General features: G+C 28.8%; 1 protein-coding gene across 1 annotated transcript in view; it reads left to right on the forward strand.

Moving 5' to 3' along the window:
- Positions 1–1,422: 1,422 nt before the first annotated feature.
- Positions 1,423–15,383, forward strand: part of LOC129969366 (arylsulfatase B-like) — a 50,634-nt gene continuing 36,673 nt past the window's right edge. Inside the window, exon 1 of the mRNA XM_056083908.1 lies at positions 1,423–1,530. The gene's annotated coding sequence lies outside the window, so the exon portion shown is untranslated. The remainder of the gene's footprint in view (positions 1,531–15,383) is intronic.

Here is a 15,383-nt window from a genome sequence, read left to right on the forward strand (position 1 = left end):
TTTTGCTGTAAATTTTCATCTATAATTTGCGAACTTTTGCCAGTGTTAAACTGTTTTCTTCTGACACTTTTACTTTAGCGTTTATTTCATAGTGTATGTATCATTTTACATAGAATCATGATCATTTTATCTTTTAATACAGTGTTTATAAAATTTTGTGATGTTTTTTTATTATTATTATTTTGGCCTGATTGTCTTATACTTTAATATTTCAAATTTCCGATGCTTTCTGTTGGTACATCAAATATATTTTTTAGCTTGAGCTCATTAAATAGAATTTTATTTCACTTGATAAATTTGTCTATTTTGATTTGATTATTATATATTTTATATCACTGGAGTTTATATATAAACATAATTTTTAAAACGTGTTTGTTAATGTTTTTTTTTTTTTGATAATGGGCCATATTATTTAGAATTTAAAATTTGAATAAACTTTGAAGAAAATTTAAATATTAAATTACCAAAAATAGTATATATATATATGAAAAGTAAGTAAATATAAAAATACTCAATATACAGGGTATCTTAAAAATCAATTAAAAACGGTACTACGGAAGTCATTTTATAACATAACATCGAGCCGAAGACACTGAGGGAATCATAATAGGAAATTCTTTGTCCATACATGATAAAGGCAAGTAGAGCTTTATAGAAATTATAAATTTTTAAGGATTAAGTGTTCAATGGGCATGTCACTTGAATCGATATACGATTCACATGTTAATCATGCAACTGAATTGCTGTTCCGTAACAAACTAGTAATTCATGAAACATGTATTGCATACATACCTAATATATCTTTTTCTTTTACTTAATTCATTGACAAATTACAACTATAAAGTCCACTTTTCTTAATCCCAAGTTCCTTTGGGAAACTGGTTTGTTCTGTATATTTGATCTGTATACTGTTCTGTTTGTATAATTATTTAGAGACGCTCTGTCTGAAACTATTGATAACTAGCCCATAGACTCAAAAATGAATAACAAAAAATTAATATTTGAAAATCTAGAATCAAAATGAGTCCTAAATCCATTATCCTGGATTCATCTTTTTGGATTCATTTATCCCGGATTTGTTACATTACATTATCTACTAAATCCTATAATGGCAGTTATAATAGTGAGGGGCAAAACGGCATTCTTACATTTAAATGTCCAGTGGCACTTTGACATTTCTTTTATCCTCTATAATAACATGTCATTCTAAGACTAGCAGACAGCTTTAGAATGCGAGGAAACAAAATGGTGAAAATTGCAACAGTTTCCTCCAATGACATGAAATCATCCAGTAAAATTGCATTACATACTGAAAACATCATTTAAAAAAAAGCGTAATCTTAAAAAATGATCTGACGCAGTCATATTTTGAAATGGATGTAATGGTGGCACAACTGAGATTGCAATTAAATAACCTTAGTCTACAAATTTTTCTTCAAAAGAATTTTTTTTTAAATATTTGGAATAAAAGACGGGATTTTACTATAGCAATCTCTCCTCAAAAATGCAAGTTAGTTCTTTGGCCTATAAGTAAGAATTCTCTTCCCTATATTTATATGTTGCAAACATTTTATTGCATATTTTATATTTATGCATTTGTCCATATTTAGAGTTATTGCTTTATCGCATTTAAACTAAATGAAGTCTGGTTTTATTTTTATAACATAAAAAATGCTGGTGATCTTTTGCAGCCACCTAAAAAAGTCATTATCTTCAAGTATTTTTTTTTTTTTAATATTGATAAATATTTGAATTTATCCCATTGCAATGCTGAAATATTACTAATTTATATAACTAGAGGCAATAATCTCCCAAATTTTTGTCCTTCAATGTCTACTAAATGTATTGTCCTCTTGTCCCCAACCCCTCTGAAAACTATGAACTTTCGGCAAAGCCGTGAAAGCCACGAGTGCTTAGATTTTTATTTTTAAAGTTTCTCGCATGAGCGCTTTGTGCTTTGTAAAATAATAAAGAAAACCAATATTTTTCATGCCTTTTTTTTTACCGAATGAAATCGAAATTTCAAAATTTAAATTACTACAATTTTAAGTCACGTATTATATTTTTCGTTGTTATTTTTTTTTAATTATCACATTTACAAACATAGGGAAATGTATACTTATAGATGGTCAATCCTTGAAGGATTAAGTTCATAACTGGATATTTATATACAGGGTGTCTCAAAAACCTTGACCGCAGCTTTTATTCCTTAAATATTGATCACAGTCATATACTGTAAATTACAAAGTTGCTTAAAAAAAGTGCAAAATGTTATGAAATCGATTAAAATCTTCAGGGAATTAAACTTCAAAAAATACAAAATTTAAATTTTTATACTGACCTCGCACAAAAAAAAAATTCCCAATGAGTAAAATGTACCCCATCCTCTAATAAGATCATGTACAAAATTTCAGAATTTTATCATGAAAACTCTCAAAGATATGTTAAAACAAAGTTGGTGAAGGGTCAATCACAAATTAAAATGCAAATTACAGCTTCAGTACAGATGACGCGAAGCAGGAATGCATCATCTATACTTATAATAAAGCTCAATGTGTGTGTGTGTGTGTGTGTGTGTGTGTGTGTGTGTGTGTGTGTGTGTGTGTGTGTGTGTGTGTGTGTGTGTGTGTGTGTGTGTGTGTGTGTGTGTTGGCGCTCTACAGGCCAGACCATTCTATCTACAGCTAACAAATTTGGCACATGTATACCTTAGAGGCCGGGAATGTGCACCTGGGGTTATTTTTTCGAATTTTTAATTAAAATTTTATTTATTTAAAAATTAAGCGAAATTTTGGCGTGTTTCTTCTATAACTTCCGAAAATATTACCGCACAAAAAAAATTTTTACATGAAGTTAAAGATAAAAAATTTATCTTTTAAATGATACCAATGTTTTAACTTAAAATTAAATTTCTATTTTTAATGAATTTTTAAATAAATATTTTAACTATATTTCTCAACAATTTTTTTCGTACAAAATAAAAATAAAATTTAAGCTGCACGAGCACGTTTCGCATTCATGGGAAAAAATTAGCTTTTTTCAAAGTGTAGCCATCACATTGATTAAAGCTCCAATTAAAAATAAATTAAATCTTTCTGGAAATGAAATCTGCAAAAATATAATTTTTGGCATGTGTCTGTAGGAAATGAAACAAATATGAAATATTATTTTTTCTAAAAAATAAATTCAAGAAAAATTATTTTATGATCTTTTACACTCTCTATAATATTAATCCAATAAATCAGTTTTATTTTAAGGGAATTTTTGTTTAATATGAACAGGATATCCATTCAAATCAGGGTCACACAGCTAATTTGTAAACCTTTAGTAAGACACAGATCTGCTAAAATGATCTAAATGGAACATGATTATATTTTATGTAACTTGATTCAATAAATGCTCTAATAAATAACGAATTTTTAGTTCTACATAAAGCTTCTGCTGTGGAAATCACAATTAACAAAATGTTCTTGAAACACTAATATTTTGAATAAAAAGAGTTAATTTCCAATCAACTAAATCAATCACTTAAACTGACTGATTTATGAAAATTTGAATATCACTATTCAATAAAAAAAGGATAATTTTAGATTTTCCATCGATCGTTTCAAAGAAAATACGCCAATCAGTGTGCAGGTTTCTCAAGATTAATTGGTCTAAGATTATGAAAATGTTGAGTTTTTCTAAATTTTTAACATTCAAAACTTCATAAATAAGTCTTAGTTGATCGTGGAAAATAGAAACATTCATTTGTTTATTTAAAATTTGGTGTGTCCAGAATATTTCTCAGAATATGATACCTTACTGCATAAAATTTAGACTTCATAATTTTTGAAATATATTTATAGGCCGGAACAAAATATTATTATTGATTTCATTTCAAGCAAAAAACTTGTTTGCTTGAAAGCAAAACTAAAAACTGAATTTTATGCTGAATCTGAGAAATTTTTGTTGAATTATTCTTTGAGATATTACATAAATTATGAAAAATATTTTGTAGTTCACATAAGATTTAAATACTGAACGATTCTGTTTGCAGTACTCATATTCAATAATAATAATAATTAATAAATAACAACAAAAATGATAAATAAAATAAAACGCTTGGTTTCATTAAAAAATATCTTTACTTTAATTGCAATTTCAGCATTTCCACTTTAAAATTAAAGTTGAAGGTTTACCGGAAATGACAACAAATTAGCAAAATATATATAGTAAATTGAACGAAACGATCTAAACAACAGTATAAGTTTGGTATGACTATCAAAATTTGAAGATTAAAAATGTTTTGTTTGAGAATCTATTAAGAGACCTGTTATTTAAAATATTTAATTGAAAATTGTAGCAAGCGGTAATACTGGCGAACGGGCTGGTCGCCAAAGGCGGCAAGTAAGTAATAAATTAATTTATAATAATAAATATTTATAAATTTTCAATATTATAAAAAAACCTGTTTAAATGACTTTTATTTATCTTCGGAAAATACCATTCTCCTGAATAGAAATGGAAAACACAAATAAATTTTGCGAACATACCCTTTTGAATATTTTGTATCTATTTTAGAAGAAAAAAATTTCAAGTTTAAGTCGATAGGAAAAAATGACATTGTGGTGATCGTTATTAAAAAAAATCAATGCAATCGAAATTTATTTGCCTATATAATGAATGAAACTGCTTTCTGTGCCAACTATATTAGTGCTAGGAAGGAAATAAAATATGCTTTATATCTTTAGTTTTATATACAAATTTTAAAATTTATGCTTCCTAAAAAATACTTTAAAATTTAAAATCATGAATTACAGAATGTAACTTAAAAATAGCACAGTCAATGAACTTGTAAAAAAACTTATGTAATCTTTCCTTTATGTAATTTTTCCTTTAATTTATCATTTCTACACATTTTTAATACTTTTGAACCAATAAATAACAAAATTATTATTTATTTATTCAATCATTACTTTCTTTGTTAATTTGTAAACGACCAATAACATGAACATCCGACATGATTTTTCCTCTTTGCGAACTCATATCCAGGCATTGAAAAGTGGTTTAAGTCAGCATTTATGTAGTTTCATATCTCTGAGACTTTTTGTGATAAATTCCTGAAATTTTGTACATGACCTTATTAGAGGATGGGGCACATTTTATTCACTGGGAATTTTTTTGTACGGGATTCATATAAAAATTTAAATTTTGCATTTTTTAAAATTTAATTCCCTGATAATTTTACACGTTTTCATAACACTTTACAACTTTGTAATTTACAGTATATGTCTATGTTAAATATTTAAGGAATAAAAGCTACAGTCAAAGTTTTTGAGACACCCTGTATATTTTAAACATTACATTTGTACACCAAATTTTAATTATCCAGCTCTTTACGTTTTGCAATTACCGTGTTCGTTTCTGAAAGGACAGCCCAACAGACAGACTGACAAGGAGAGGGCACGAGGTTGAAAATTAAATTTGAGATGAAATTTAGTATGATGGTAAGACACCGAATTGATGGTAGACCTTAAAGGGGATGCACCGCAGAGCGATTTTTTTCTGAAATTATAATTAATTAAGAGTTAAACAATATCTTGGTATTTTTAATGATATTTTCTGAAAGTAATTGATATAATAATTGAATAATTTAAGAATGTTTATTCATCAAAATAAGCTCAATAGCCAGTCAATTTCGAAAAAATTGCCTTCAAGATTTCAGCATAGTTTATATACTAATAATTTGTTGCTGTTTTCGAAATGAAATTGGCATAGTGGATAAGACGCTGGCGATTCATGAAACCAGAGTTTGGCCCTGGGCTAATGTTTTTTGCTTTTTTTTATGTGTTTATTTTTCTAAAATATTTCAAATTAATAAAAAAATTTCAAACAGTTTTAATTAAAATGTTTTTCATTTTTTTAATGCCAAAATAAATATTTATTTTTCTGATATTTTGATTATAATTTAATTTTTAGAAGAAAAATAATCATAAATATGAATGCGCTTTTTTTTATATTCAAAATTACTTAAATTAAATTAACAATTTAAAGCGGGTTTCAATTAGTATGATACTCAATATTTAAATGGAAAAATAAATGCATCTTCTCTTAATACGTGTATTTGAATTTTTTTTATAAAAAAATTTAAGTTCTTAATGCATTTTTCTGAAAAAATATTTTTAAATAACATGCATGTTTAATTAATATGTAACTTTTTTATCAATCAAAAATTATTGTTCTCAAAATAAATCTCTCACAAAAATACATGTTCATTCACCTAATACTTGAATCTTAATTTTATTTTTAAATAGGAAAAATAATTACAAATAACTTAAATAAGGAGAAATTTTAATTAAATTACTGACATCGTAAAATTTTTTCCTTATTTTTTTTTCCTTACATACAAGGAACAGAATGGTAATTATCGTAAAAACATTTCAAACAAGATAGATAAATATTGACATCTTGCACAACTGATAAGAGAAAAGAGAAACCTTAAAGGAATCGATTAGAAAATAAATTTCCTTTACTTTCAAAAAATATTTCTTTGTTTTTTTCAGAAAATTGGGGAGCGCTAAGAGCATATCGCATAATGTTACTAAAAATTTTGAACCATCTACCGATGCATTACATAACTTAAAACCTGCTTTCTACTTTTTCGTTTCGATTATTAATATTTAGAATGTTTGCAAGCATAATTTTATTAATTTCAGTTGCTATCTTTAATTCCCTATATAAATACAGCATCTTTCAGTAATAACAAATAATTCATCATTATTAAAATGCAAAAATTTAAAACTTTTAATGACTTTAAGATAAAAATAGTTATTTTAAATATTCTTTATACTTAAAATTATATTTATAATTATTTTAATACTTAAAAATTAGATTATAATTCAAGGACCATATAAATGAGAATAATTATTTTTTTTTAAAAAAAAAGTTTTAAATTATGTATTAAGGGAAAATACATTTATTTTTCCATTCCAAAATGAGTATCATATTAATTGAAACCATTTTTAAATTGTTAAAATAATTTAAGTAATTCTGAATATTTAAAAAACTTATTCATATTCAAAATAATTTTTTTTTCTGAAAACTAAATTAAAATCTAAAAATTAGGCGAGTAAATATTTATTTTTGTATTAAAAAATAAAAAACATATTAATTTAAATTGTTTGTAATTTTTTAATTAATTTGGAATAATTTAGAGAAAAAAAAACAGATTAAAAAAAACAAAAATCATTAGGCCAGGACCGCGCTCTGGTCTCATGAATGCTATGCCAGTGCCTTATCCAGTACACCGATCACGCCTCGAAAGTAGCAAAATATTATTAGTATATAAACGGTGCTGAAATTTTGAGGGCCATTTTCTCGAAATTGATTGGCTATGGCGCTTTAATATTTTCGTGAGTGAACATTCTAAATGTATACTACCATTTCACTAAATCTCAACCCCTAAATTTTCAACCTCGTGCCCTCCCCTTGTGAGTATATTTCGACCAAAAATTTAACACAAATCTACAAATTGGATGTTATGCCAGCATACCAAATTTCATCTGTCTGTCTCAAAGCGTTCATGATTTACGGTGTTCACAGTCAGACAGACAGACGTAATTCCGAAAATTTCATTCAGTACTCAGAGAGATTTAAAATATGGTAATTCGTCAAAATCCCGAATTCGAATGGATAATTATTATCGAGTTTGATAATTAAAATATTTTTCTTGTCTACTTTGCATGTAAAAAATTAAAAAATTGAAAAATCTTATTTAGTGTGTAATAACAAAAAAAAAACTCAAATGCGAATTATTTAAAATTAATTTATGTTTATAAAAGTTTTTAACTATAATATGATAAATATATTTTTAAGCTTTCATTATATTAATATGATAAAATTCATAACCAGAATATTTTTGTAAAGAGTGTAAATTGTCTTGTAATAAGTTTGATGCAAACATTAATCAAAATTCTCTACAGGTCATAAGATTGCACTAAAATAAAACGCTCCTTCTTAGAAAGAATTTTTAAAAATTTGTAATTACGTTTCTAATTTAAAATTAACCGAGATTTAAACACTTTTCTTTAATTATTCCGACGTCTTTCACAAAAGAATTATTTTTAGATTGCAAAATTCAAAATAAATGAGCAATAAAAAGTAAAAAAAAAAATGAGCTTTTTAATAATACTTATTTTATTAATTTTTATTATTATTAACTTTTAATTAATATTAATTTATACTATTATTATTAATTTTTAAATGTTGTAATTGAAATCAATTTTAGTTCTATTAAATTTCGATGGAATTCTAAGCGTAGTTGGATCCCTTCGTATCCAACTACGCTTGTATATTTGAATGCCAGCAGGGGGTGGTCTCCTCAAATCTTTCTCGCATACTCTCTAATAAACTTGTCATGCCAGAGAACACCTTGAATGGTATTGGTGTACAATAATTACGAAATATTTACCTTTGGAGTTAATTTAGAATTTTTACTGAATCCTTGGTCATTATTGGGGAGTGTTTTGGGAGGGGGGGGGGGGTAATTCCCTGACATGTGGTTAATAGTAGCCAAAAATCGAATTTGTGCTTTAGAAATATTTTTTTCAATCGGTTGAAACAAAGATTACTATAAATTGCACTTGTAGTTAGAAAATTCCATACCTAATTTGATACCTTTAAGCGCTGGCGTACTGGCTTAGGAGTAGCGCATTTTCTCTGTGATCGCGTTCGAGTCGTGGTTCAGGCATGGTTGTTGCTCGCCTTGTGCTCTATCTGTGAGTTGTGTGAATGAACCTCCTGTGAAAAGGGGTTGTGCAAGCGAATGTGTACGTGTCATCTTCACATGAGCTAGAAGTCAGACTCCTGCCCTCGGGTGCTCAGGGGTCTTTACCTTCAGTAGCTACAGCTGCCCCTTTCCATTGTAAAGCGAACACGACATCATCATCACATATTTAAGTCGTAAGCTTTTTGAATTATCGCTTTCACATGTTTCTAAAAGTACAGGCCGACTGACGACCAACACTTTTTAGGATTTGGCTCAAAATTTGACAGGTGTGTTGTATCATAGATGGTAAATCTGTACCTCGATTTTTATCGGTCTGGATCTTTTTATTAAAGAGCATTACTTTTGTAAAGAGCATTACCAAATTTCAGCCAAATTAAAAGATTTTTGAGTTATCTTTGTTCCACCCATTTTCCAAAATTGTTTTTCGAGCTTAGGAAGGTCTGAAGCGTGTAGATTAGTCAGAATCTGGAGTTTGAATTTTTTGACGATTATTGTACTTTCTTTACACTACATATACGAGAAAGTAAAATTATAACGAAATTTATTAATAAGTTTTGTGCATAGTTTCATCATTTGGTACGAATATCTGTTTGAAATTTTGGATCAAATGCGCTAAAGTATTGGCCATTTGTCGGTATCTCTGTTGCTATGTATAAGCATGAAATGAATCTAAAATATATTAAACAAGGTAGACTAAATTTTGTATGGGATTTTAAAACTCCCGTTAGAGATCTATATCCGTTTTATTTTGAATCGATCAAAAAAGAAGTAGTTCAAAATATGTGATCGAATCATTTCTGTACGATTTAGCTTCATACAAAAAATCATAATTGTACATTGTACTTTTACACATTGGAAGAATGTGTAAAAGTTGGAAAAAAAATTCCTGCTGGTTCTACCGCTATAATTGAATCTTCCATTCTATAATTGCAATTTATATTAGTGTCAGCTCATGAACTACTTCTGCTATTTGATAAGTGACAAATAGCTTTCCTTCTTAAGATATTTAAGCATTTATAGGCATTTATCTTTCCGTTACATGATTCCTGCTGGCGTCCTGGCATAAAGGTCGCGCGTCTTCCCCGTGATCTGGGCGTCCTGGATTCGAGTCCCGGTTCGGGCATGGCTGTTCTTCATATGTTCTATCTGTGCGATGTGTGAATGTGCCCCCCTGTAAAAAGGGGTTGTGCAAGGAATGTGATGCGTCAGTAGCTAGGACGACTCCACTACGCAACAGAATGCATTTTAACTACATCTTATCACCTAACGAAACCATCAGCTAACCTTCAACAGGCCTGGTTCTCCAGGGTAGCAGATAACTCTCTCAGTAGGGCCAAGATCAGAAAAATAATTCAATTCCTGCATGAAGAGTCACAGCTGTTCAGATACTGACCGCCACTCCTATAACATCGGAAAACCCATCTCACCACCTGCACGACAAGACTTCCACCCAGGCCCAGAAACTCCAACCACCAACGCAGCGCATCCTCAAGCTCAGACAACTCCATTCAGTCCTGCATAGCCCATGACATCCCTGCTCCAACCCAACCTAAAACCAACCATTCTTGCTCTAACCCAGCCAAGTCAGCTCCTCACCAGTCTAACCGAATTCAGCTCGCCTACTCCAATGCAACCCACTGCAGCCTAAAAATCTTTAACTCAGCCAACTACAACTCAGCCAACATCAGCTCCACATCATCAGCCCAATCACCATTACCTCCACATCATTAGCTTAGCCATCTGCAACTCTCACTCTCCATGTCCACCCAACTGTTTAAATAATCGTTAAGATTATAGTCGCTGGGGCATGGAGAGGTGTTAAGGTGTTAAGTAGCTAGGACGTACTCTTGGCCCTAGTTGGCGCTACTAAAAAACAAGAGACGCACCCTCGGCTTAAAAGCGTTGACTTTGTCAGCGAGCTTGTCCATAGCAAGTGCCATTAGAAACAACAACATGATATTTAATAGGTTTTATTACACTGAATAAGACTACTGAGGTTTCAAATAAGCATTATTGATTTTCAAAAAATGCTAAAAAATTAAGGAACAGTCCCTTTTACAAAAAAAAAAGATCTTTTTGCTGAGTTGTTGAAATATTATCTTTAAATTAAGCTTTAAGGCATAAAACTTTGAAAATGCATCTCACAAATTTTATTAAAATATTACTCAATCAATAATTCTAATTCAATATTAGTGAAACGTTTTCTTTTTTAGATAAAATTGAAGTTTAACATTAAATATCTAATATAATTCCGTAGACTCTCAGTAATTTCAATCGATAGACTCTCTGTAATCCGGCACTGCTCCATTCCGACCCCTCTTAAAATCCGGTATTTTTAGGAGAGCGAAGGGGAAGTGTTAATGGAAAAACAAATCACTGTATGCAGATTTCCTTGATTTTGAAAGAACACAAACAGTAGGAAGATAAACTTTTTTATTTTTTTTTACATTTACGTAATATAAATTTTTGTGGAACATTTACGTAATATAAATTTTGGAATTCATTGGTTACATGTGGATTTCCTTGACTTTGGTGCAGCTGAAAGAATAGGATGTTGAATTGTATTCTATAAAATTTATTATATACATCACAATTATTTTGTGTAATGTGGTATGCATGCTGAATTAGTTGGCTGTGCATGAATTTCCGTGACTTTGGTGCAGCTCAAAGGATGGGATTTTGTACTGTATTTTATAACATTTATTCTATATAGTAAAATTATTTTATGTAATCTGTCATGTATGCGGATTTCCGTGATATTGGTGCAGCTCAGAGAATAAGATTTTGAGCTGAATTTTTATAATATTTATTGTATACATTATAAATTCTTTATGTACTCTGGTATGCATGCGGAATTGATTGCTTGCATGCTGATTTTCATGATCGTGGAGTTAAGTAAATAACATGAGTCTGAATTTAATAGGATTTTTTAACTTATATTATTTATAACACAGTATAACTTTTGTTTCTAGTATATTTTGCAATATTTTGGGCGAAAAGCATAGGTTTTTCTATTAATTGCATTTTATAAAGAAATTTCTATTAATTTAACGCTTTTTTTTAATTCCGCAGTTTTTTATTTTATAAGATAACAATTAAATATTATCGGTGATCAGCTGTTTATCTGTTATTTAAAATAACCAGCAAAAGTAAATCATTCTTCCCCCAGTCTCAAAATCAGAATCGATTTTGCCCTATTTTATTTTATATGAAATCGACGCCACCAATGATCACATGAAGGTCTATGAATTTCATATCAAATCAGCGGTTGTCTTTGTTTTACAATCATTGGATTCCTAGAGAAATTTCAATGTACCACTTTATAGTATAAAATATCTTATATATCGATTTTGGCATTTTTTTTATTGTGTTTAGACGCTTATTACCCATAGCTGCTTCAGAAAGGGCAGTTTGCCTCTTCCACAGCTATTTTTGAAAGAAATTGCAAGATAAATCCGACCGAGCCCTCAAACTCGAAAACTAAGCCAAGGTCATTAAATTTCATCACAGCTGTTCTATATTTTAAGGGAACAGCTTTGTAATCTAAATGCTCCGTTATCATTATGCATTCATAATTTTAAAAAGGAATATCTTATGTTTTCATTCAAAAATTTCATAAACATAACTATTATAATACTGTGAATAAAATCACCAAAGACAGATTATATTAATTGGATAAATTTTGTCATGCGAGTCACTTTTGATAAATTACTTTTTATGACAATAAAAGTATAATATAAGTAAAAGTTACACAATAACATATTTTAACTACAGCTGTTCTTCAAAAGTGCGAAATTATCTAGTAGCCAAATTTGGCAAAATCTTTTCAGTTGTTGTCCGAAGCCTTTGTCAAAACTTTACTTTGCAATATCTCTTGAACTGGAATGAAAGGATAAATACATTTCTGATGATACGTAGAAGTGACATGAGAATTCAAATTAAACAAAAAATTTCGGTATTAGTTTAATGGTTGGAGCTGGCGAACTTTATCGAGGGATTTGTCCATAAAAAAATGTACAGTTAAGTATTTTCCATTCGATATCTTTTAAAAATGGAAGATGATGGTCGGCAGGAGGATACTTCATGATATATCTATGGATTCATAATATATGGTCATGGACTTTTATTTGAATTGAAACATTTTGAAATCGGTCCAATGGTTAGTGGTGGGGAACTCCGTCTCTGAATTTCCACATAGAAAATGTATGGGGAAACTAGATGCTAGAGGTAGGCTGATGACCTGCATGACATATCACTTCATGTTCAGTTTTTTTAAAAAGTGGAGGGTGTGGTAGGCAGGAAACATTGATGATATCTCACTAGCTTATAAGCTTCCATATGAAACATTATTTTTTTTAATTTTCGATATAGGGCAAATGGTTGGTGCCAGGTAACTGATTGATTTATTTTTCCTATTTCATTTCTTTAATATAGAAATATACATTCATTCGTGTTTGAGTGTAAAGATGATAAAATTATCATAAACACGTACATTGGTAACAAAATTTTCATTCATGAAATCAATCCTGTTAGCATGTTTACGAAGTAAAAAAAAAAAAAATGCAATTCATTCACACTATTTCAGATCATCCTTTAAGATAATAAATATGTCCTTATTAAAGGTTCTATGTTTTGAATTAAGTTATAGAATCCAAAAATGACTTTATCATTATTGACGACTGCAGAGAAATTTTGATGCTGTTTCATAATCATTTTCTGTAAATTACAATAAATATTTTAAATCGAAGTTACAGATCAGCAGTTATATTGCATATCATTATCATTGACATTGAAAAAGTTCAAATGTTTGAAATCACTTAAATGATGAAACCACTTAAATCATACTTTTCGATGATGCTGTATAGTCTTATGGTAAATTGCATATAAGCCAGTAACAGCGCTTCTACCCAAACAGCTGTTTTGGTAAAATCGGATCGTTACTGGACTGCTAACCAAAAGGTCCCAGGTTCTATCCTAACGCGTCTCATACCTCTTCAGTCTTTTACTTGCTGTTTTTGGAAGCCTGTTGGTTGACTGGGAATATGAATTGTATTCAATTCAAAGTGAATTTCTAATGCATAACTTGACATTTACAGTTCCTTAAAGTAGATGACTACATTAAATAGTCAGTTTTTTGCGAAATTATGAAATTTCTTTTATATAATATTCTTAATGTTTGAAATGTGTTTCTAAGTCTTATTTTGGAGAAATTGCACTGATTTTCTTATTTGAGTTTACACGCTTTTAATGCTCTTCTATATATTTAGATGCAATTTTCAGAAATTCTAATCTTTAATAGAATTTTCTTACTAAAAAAAATCTCATAAATTAAACTAGAAAATAAATCTATTTATTTAGAAATATTTTATAATTGTTTTAGTGCTTCAGAATGTGAAAATAATTTAACATTTCGTGTTATTTATCAGTCGAACTCCAATATCTAAAGAATGGATAAAAATTCAGTTTATTTTTTTAGTTCAGGAGCTACATAATATATTTCTTAAGCTATTTGAAAAAGTTTAGGTAAATCATCTCACAAACCTGTAAACTAGAAGATTTTTGATTTTTATCAAAAAAAAATTCCCAATTTTCTATTTTTAAAACTTTGTCTGTAAACTATTATATTTTGGTTTTATAGATGTTTTTCAATCCTTTTTTAAGAAAATATTCAAAAACATAAGTTTTTTCGAAAGAGTTTCATTCCGAACGTAGTCAGAGACCTTATTAACCTTAAGAGAAGTATTTTTAAGCATCAAATTGTAGTAGACACTAATATCATAATAGTCGCCTTTAGCGACTAACTTGTTCATTCATAATATTAATTTTTTGGATTGTTAATTATTAATGTGCCATGCATATTTTTTTCAAGAATTTCAATTTATTATTTAATAAGTTCCAAAAAAAGGAGATTTAATTGAACAAATCAAAACAAATTAGAACGCATGTGTATACTACGGAAAAAAAAGCGCAAATAGAAATCCTACTTTGGAATTAATATTCAAAGAAAAAAAAATTTAATTTTAACTGTATCAATGGTAAAAACGCAAGACTGAGTTTGAATTTCATAACATTAAAAATTAAGTGATGCCATTTGTATATTAGAATTAAGAAATTTATTAAAAATTAAGAAAACATTGTACACAAATTAAATGATTTTATTAAAAAGGTATATTTTTAATATTAATATAATTAAAAAGTAATTTTTGTGAGATAATGCTTTTGGAAAATTTGGTCATCAATTTTTATTGGTAATTCCCAACAAATACCCATCTAGTAATGGTTAAGCCTATTTTCGCACTCTATTAAATTTTGTTTAAAGTATATTTCTTCTTTTCTTCTACACCTTCTTTCTCTGAAAGAATAGAAATAGGGTTCGGTGATCCCTATCCACAGCATTTCTAATAATATTTTGAAGTTTCATTAATTAGCAAAGCACTGAATTAAATGCAGCTTTTAAAACTATCAATGAAGGAATCATAAAGATTCTTATAATGATTTATTTGCATTGACCTGTTGCCATTCAATAATATATACTTATATAAAGCTCAATGTGTGTGTGTGTGTGTGTGTTGGCACTCTACAGGCCAGACCGTTTGAACTACAACTACCAAAT

Source organism: Argiope bruennichi, chromosome 5 (assembly GCF_947563725.1).
Source record: "Argiope bruennichi chromosome 5, qqArgBrue1.1, whole genome shotgun sequence".
Classification (NCBI taxonomy): domain Eukaryota; kingdom Metazoa; phylum Arthropoda; class Arachnida; order Araneae; family Araneidae; genus Argiope; species Argiope bruennichi.